Below are 7,929 nucleotides of genomic sequence, written 5' to 3' on the forward strand. Positions count from 1 at the left end.
GGTTCACAATAAACTGACCTAATCACAAACTAATACATGTAAACTAAGCAAAGTTTCAAAGTCAATAGACCTTGACTGAGGGGGCGGGGCCAAATAATCTCCATGGTAATGAGATGTGCTAATGCTAATACAACTGCATACCAAATATCATTGACCTACCACTAGTGGTTCACCATGAACTAGACCTAATCACAAACTAATACATTATTGAAACCGCCGCCGCCGCTGACTCCGGAAACAGCATACCTATGTCTCGCTTTTTGACTCCGTCAAGGCGAGACAAAAAATTCTAAATATTGGCAAACAGGGAGTTGCTAAATGGTAGATGAAAAAATTACCTACTCCCTACAATTTAACCCTATCAAGCTGCAGACCAAATATTAAATCATTCCCTTCAATAAGAACCATGAAAAGTTTGACAAAAATTTTCTTTGTATAATGAGTGTTGTAAAATTTCAAACTATCGGGAAACAGGAAATGAATGCATGGTGGATGTAAAAATTGCTTACTCGCTTCAACTCAACGTTATCAAGCTGTAGACCAAATATTAAATCATTCCCTTTCATAGAAGCAAAGAAAACTTTTTGACGGACAGACGGACAGAGTCGAGCGGTTACTAGACCTACTTTGGCCTTTGGCGACACAGATAAAAAAAATAGCAAATATGATTAAAAAAATTGAAACTTGATTAAAAAAAATTTAAACTTGACTAAAAACTAACTAGCAAGTTGTACAAATAATAGATAAAATTTAAGTAACCAAAACACCAATCCTCCCATATAAAATATCAGATGCATTTTGTTACTCAAGATTGTATGTATGTGCCTGTGAGAAATTATTTTCACATAATTTTTTTTGTATTTAACTATCCATTAAACTTGGAATTCATTTGAAATAGGTTTCTTTACCCCAGGAATGGAAGGCCTTAGCCAGATTTGGCGCAACTTTTGAAATTTTTGAATGGTTTCCAATGTTTTTCAAATGCTTAATTGATTTGTCCTTCCAGCTGCTATGATTCGAGAGCCACTGACAAGTCTGGTGTGTTGATGAAACCTATGTGTGGCGAACAAAAATTTAAGCCTGGTATCTTTAATGAGTTTTTACACCCTTGACATTATCAAGAACTATACATAATGACCTCATTGAAAGTTCATACATCTGATATATAAGTAATAAATATTTTTATTTATGTAAAAAAAAAATACATTCTAAATACTAAACATTATTATAATAAAACTAGAGGCTCTCAAGAGCCTGTGTCGCTCACCTGTATTTACTGATGCTTTGGAAATCATGTAAAATAAGGTTAAAATCATAATTAATAGTATTAGACTGTCGACTGACAATTTTGGTCATGAAAACTTATTTGTAGATCTTACTTTGCTGAACATTATTGCTGTTTACAGTTTATCTCTATCTATAATAATATTCAAGATAATAACAAAAAACTGTAAAATTTCCTTAAAATTACCAATTCAGGGGCAGCAACCCAACAACAGGTTGTCAGATTTGTCTGAAAATTTCAGGGCAGATAGATCTTGACCTGATAATCAGTTTTACCCTATGTCAGATTTACTCTAAATGCTTTGGTTTCAGAGATATAAGCCAAAATCTACATTTTACCCCTATGTTCTATTTTTAGCCATGGCGGCCATCTTGGTTAGTTGGCGGGGTCATCGGACACATTTTTTAAACTAGATACCCTAATGATGATTGTGGCTAAGTTTGGTTAAATTTGGCCCAGTGGTTTCAGAGGAGAAGATTTTTGTAAAAAGCTAAAGACGACGGACAACGGACGCCAAGTGATGAGAAAAGCTCACTTGGCCCTTCGGGCCAGGTGAGCTAAAAAGGAGTTTACTATACTCTATCCTAATTATCTATTTTTAAATACACCACAAAAAATATCAAAATAAATACAAAAGGTGCTCTCTCTCTCTCTCTTCAGGCTAAAGACATTCAACCAAACACTAAGGCTTTATCATATAGAAGGTACAAGATTTTAATAATTACTCTTTTTTTTAATGGATTTTTTATTTTTTTTTAATAACATAAGCCAAACATTTGGTGGAATAGGAATTCACCTGCACAATGTTTGTTCTTTCCCTCCCCCTCTCTCTCTCTTACCATCACCATCATAATTTTTAAAAATTGAAGATAAATTAAGGTTTTCACTCTGTTGTTCAATGGTTAAGTATGTCCTTATCTTATCAGTTCAGTTTTAAATTTACATGCCAAGTTCATCAGTAGAGATATCTGTAAATTCATCAGTTGAGTTGGTTAAAAATTCATCAGTGGAGTTTTTTTGTTGAATGATTCTTGAGTTCTTTCAGCTAAGTTTTTTTTTTCAAGTTCTACATTTTAATCTGCACAGTTGTATCTATGAGTTCATCTTTAAGTTTACAGGAGATGTTTTTTAGTCCTTAGTCGTCTGATTACTTTCTGACAAGATTTCATCACATCCTGGATCAGAAGCACTTCAATCTACAAAATGAAATCAAAACCAGCAATTAATTCATGATCATGTATTTCTAACTTTGCACTTCTTTCAAAGGATAAAATCCTTTACAGCTATCTTTTGAGGTTACTGTTCAGTATTATTCAAAATGACCAACACAATCCTCAAAACATTTTAGCAATATCTGGTACCAGTAGGCTCTATTTCAGTGCCCTTTTTTAAATCTTCCAATGATCAAGTTCAACACTAGCTTTCCACTAGGCCAATTATTTTCATATGTTTTTGCTATAGTTGCCCATTAGACTTTAACAAGTATATACAGTGAGATTTTTCATGGACTTTAAAGATAAAAAAAAATATAATTAACACTGTATTACTGATGCTCACAGCCTCTCTTGATCCTGCTGATAGGTATACTTTTTTTTTCATCTCTAAAAACTTTAAGATGAAGATCACCAATTAAAGCACTGCTCTTTAATAAACTAGTTATTTTCTAGTTCATAGTAAGATTTTATTCTCTTCAACAAACAATAAAATGAACAAGCATTCTGAGAGTATTGCATGGCAATACATAGTCCCCTACCGGTTAAAAATTAATTGTACTGGAACAAAATGCTAACTTGATCTATAACTTGTCATGGTGTAAACTATATAATAAATATCAAGTCAATATCTTCAAGCATGACTAAAAAGAGTGCGGAAAACTGATAATTTAAGTGAATTTTCTAAGTCCAAGGACCATAACTCTGCAAAAAATCATCAAACCGAAACAAAATTCAAACTTGGTCTGTAACTTGTCATGATAAAACTATATACCAATTATCAAATCAATATCATCAAGCATGACGAAAAAAAGTGTGAAAACTGATTATTTGAGTGAATTTTCTAAGTCCTAGGACCATAACTCTGCACAAAATCATCAGACCGGAATAAAATTTGAACTTGATCTGTAACTTGTCATGATAAAACAATATACCAAATATCAAATCAATATCTTCAAGCATGAAGAAAAAAAGTGTGGAAAACTGATTTGCCGGACTGACAGAAGGACAGACAGATGGACAGGCATAACGGACAGACAGACAGACGGACGGAGTGCAAACCTAAATTCCCCTTCGACTTCGTCAGTAGGGGACTAAAAACAGCAATAAGAGCACTACCTATTTGATAAACTGGTTATTGTCTAGTACATCATGAGATGTTTATCTCTTGAACAAACAATAAGATGAAAAACAGCAACAAAAGCACTGCCCATTTGATAAACTGGTTACTGTCTAGTACAGAAAAACCTCTTAAAAATTCCTATTTAAAATTTTGTTCTAAGTTCACTTCCTTTCTCTCTGAAGGACTCCCAACAATAGCTATTCATCCAACAGTTAATTATGTAATAATTGATAAAAGACCCCCTCCACCTGAAGGGGATCAAACAAAAGGTAAATGCTGCAATCACCGAGAAATACAAGATGAAAGATGGACAGGTAATTTTGACCCTATTCAACCAAGATTACCAACCTTGTTTTTGTTCAAAGCTGTTCCCATGGCATATTTCTCCTTGAGTATTTCTCCCAAGTTTAATTCATAACAGTGATTAGCTGTACATCTGAAAAAAATATTTACAGATTTAATAATTTTTGCCATATTTTCAATAACAATTGTTGGTTTGCTTATGCCACAACCAAGGTAATGTTATATTTATATCTATATAGGTTTGTTCTAAAATGTATAGTTAAAATATTTTATTTTTTTGCAAGGGAAATAATGCCATTAAGGCATGACAAACTGTATACCTGCCTATACCAAGCAAGTAGAACATGTATGTGTTGTGAGAGATCTGACAGTCATATATATATTGTAAGAGCATTATACATGTGTTTATGGTAAAAATGCAAATGCAAAATGATTACACATTGAAAATTCATAAAAGGTGATGTACAACAAAACCATCAATTTCCACAATGTTTGTATAGTTGGGATACAGTTCGTTTTTCTGAGGTGTATATAATTTCCTTTTGCAAAACATTTTTAAATTGTGAGCAAAGTCTTTAATTGGAAAATGGACTACTTGATAACATATAGTTGCTAACTTCTATGTCGTTTGATCTCTCATGGAGAGTTGTCTCATTAGTGTAATCATATCACACCTTTTTTATTAATATATTTGACCCTGTATTTCTGAACACTTACCATTAATTTTTACAGAATATTCTGCCAGAAACCTTCTCCAAAAGTTAAAAATTGTGTGATAGTTAATACAGCATCAATCTGAAAATAAATGTTAAAATGAAATCATTTGATTGAACAAGTCACTTCTAGGGGAAATTCACTCTCTCCCTTTAATATCTCTCATCAAGGAGAAAAAAATACATCTGAATTAAATGTTAAAATGTTGAACTTCCTCTATTCATAAAACCAAATCACTATGAAATACAAGATGTTGCTCTATTGCAAAATGTCTCACAACTTTAAAATACTTTGAAAAGGTTTTCTTTTGATTTCTTATGATGACCTGTCTGAATTATCTCCCCTTTTAAAAATAATATCCAATTGATAAATAGAAATTGCAAGTAATTTCTAAATCAAGAGTGTTAACAATGTGAAAACACGTACCTAGTATTATACAATCTTAAGTTCCAAAGTCCTCAGATCAACTCAAGAACGAGATGTTGACAACATGAAAACTGAAATCATCACACTTGTCATAGATCCTAGATTTGAAATGCCCAACAGCTTCAATTTGAAGAAATTCATCTCACAGTTAACTATAAGAAAATCTAGAATAAAAATTATATAATTTATTATGACTGACATGTTTGGTTTACAGAAATTTGACTTGAAATCATTTTATCAAAATTGTGTAACTATTGAGATGTCTGTATTGTTTTTAAATTTTACAATGGCATATGCTTATGACAGTACATGTATGCATTTACCTATAAAGTCTGTATATTGTTAATGTGATGGAATGTTTAACCTCCAATTGCAAATTAAATGCATGTTTAGGACAAGCATGTTAATGTGATATGAATATAAACCCTGCTTTGTACTAGACCAAATTTTAAACGTGCTAGCTCACAAGATAACTGTCAGCAGGAAGACACATTATTCTTACTCCAAGCTGACCAGTCTTTGTTCTTACTCATAAATGCCCCGCCCTCAAGAGAAGGAGCACCAAATACCTATTAAGTCTCTGGTTTGATGTCAAGCTAGCACAATACCATTTTACTACCAGGAGACCACCGAGGCCATATATTTTGTTAATCAGTTGTTGTGTGATCCATATTTAGCAAATATTTCCCTCAACCAAGTGCTAGGAGTTTGCATTGAGGTGTTAGCTCCATGTTGAAGGCCTCACTGCATCTTTGAAATGATTGATTCTTTGTTGCTTGGTCAACATCCAGTGGCAAGTATTTCATGTATGTACTTTGAAATTAAGAGTTGTAATAACAATACTGTTCCTTATTTTGGTTTTGTCAAGTGCATAATGCTTTAATACACCATATCCCTTCTGTTACATTGTCTAAATGAGCTGTTAAATTCTTCAGCAGACCATAATACATTAGTATGCATCATAAGGAACCTCACACAATGGCAATGTTCTATTATTTTTGTTATAAATAGGAACCTCAAAAGGATCTTTGAACGTATTGTATCAGGTTGAAATTAGAGCTTCAATTTTTATTTCTGCAAGTTGAAAAATTGAGGGGACTTGATTTTTAACACTGTTGCCTGCAATCAATTCTGGTAAAAGGTAAACTATTTCCCCCCAAAGGCACTAATAATGTCTCCTCCCCCCCATTTTTGAATTTTTTCTAAAAACAGTAGATCTAAAATTTTAGTACTACACTGTTTTCCATAATTTCATAAAGCCTTACAATAGTAAAATTCAAACATAGAAATAAGGAAAAAATTTAAGATTGGCATGCATGAACAATTCAAAGTTTTTGCCCTTATAAAATAATTATACCTGGTGGTAAATTCCTTGGAAACTGGTTAATACTCTGTAGTCTAGAGCCTGTAAAACGGCTCAACTGTGTCTCCTTAATACTCAACAATCTACCTTTCTGACTCAGATGGAAACTCAGTTAATATTCAATATGTTATCACCAAATGGCAGTCTTATTTTGCAATTCTTCAAGCAATCACCACTGGAATGCACTGTGAGATTTGTCTGCACCAAAAACAGTTGTCCTCCATTTTCTTACCAGTAATGTTGGAGGTCTAGAGATTCACCAATAAACCACAGATACTGTCTATTATTGTTCAGAGAATTATTCTTAGTTAAAAAATCTTGCAACATCTATCTTCAATTTAATATACTATTCAGACTTTTCAACTCTCTGACTATACCAAACAGCAAAAAAAATCTCGTAATTCTGTCAGATTGGTTTTCCAACATATTTTTTTTTCATTCTATAAGCTCTCATTTCACTATACTTTTTTCAAATTTTTCTTCCAAGCAAATTCTACTATTCACCATTGCCATGACAATCAGGTATATATAGCTAGAATGCTCTTTCTTATACAGGCAAAAACATTGATTAACATACTTTTTAACCTTTAATATGAAATCAAACAGACCTAAAAAATCCAATTGCACATGTTCGCTATCTATTTATATCTATATTTATATTTATATCGGGTTATATGATTGTCGGCAGTCTTTGGAGGTCACCTCGGTGATTAATTAGATGGAGTCTAGACTAAAATACACACAAAATGCTGATAGATATTATCAAGTACATGCAACGTAAATTGTTTATTTTACACTTTTTATAATATAAATATACGTTTTAGTATGTTATAAATCAAATAAGAGAATTTGGGTCAAATCGGTGAACATGAATTTGATAGCTAATGCCTCTTTAAACATCTAGAATTTAAGTCAACAGTAAATCATCCTAAAAAAATGACTTAACTTCACCATAAAGAACACTTGGTTCAGAGATACCCTTTTAAAGCAGCAACCATTTATCACGGAAACACCTTTAGCAAATCCAAAGAGTGGAATATTTTATCAGCAGGGAGATATGTAATTTATATATATATAAGTATAACTGGATTGTTGCCATATAATAACAGTAAGTTCACAATAAGAAAATGGAAGTCTCCTTTGTTGTAATTATTTATAGTTCTCAACTGACCTCACTGACAATTCCGAGGCTAAGGTCAAGATATGAACCAGACCTACCTGTATCTGTGGTATCCTGTATTTCAAGCTCAGTGGGATTATAGATAGGATCAAATAGTCAACAAACTTTGAATTATTATTTAGGAATACAAATCAATAATAAATAAAAAAAAAATAAAAAAATTTGAATATTGATAAAAGAAATGCCTAAATGGAGGAAAGTGAAGAATAAAGGACAATGCATGTCTCCTCTTGGTTTTCTCAAGCAGCCCCTGAATCAAGTCTACTTCACATGAACAAAGGAACATGTAAAAAAGATGAACGATTGAATGGATATATACATGTC

At 32.4% G+C, this 7,929-nt stretch overlaps 1 long non-coding RNA gene across 1 annotated transcript; it reads right to left on the reverse strand.

Annotated features, from left to right (window-relative positions):
• Nucleotides 1-1,340: 1,340 nt before the first annotated feature.
• LOC127735220 (uncharacterized) lies at nt 1,341-6,022 on the reverse strand. The gene is made up of 4 exons (XR_007998199.1): nt 5,063-6,022; nt 4,640-4,717; nt 3,968-4,055; nt 1,341-2,481 (listed from the first exon to the last, which is right to left on the reverse strand). It is a non-coding gene; the product is annotated as an uncharacterized LOC127735220 (long non-coding RNA).
• Nucleotides 6,023-7,929: the final 1,907 nt, after the last annotated feature.

This window comes from Mytilus californianus, unplaced genomic scaffold (genome assembly GCF_021869535.1).
Source record: "Mytilus californianus isolate M0D057914Y unplaced genomic scaffold, xbMytCali1.0.p SCAF_3, whole genome shotgun sequence".
Lineage (NCBI taxonomy): Eukaryota > Metazoa > Mollusca > Bivalvia > Mytilida > Mytilidae > Mytilus > Mytilus californianus.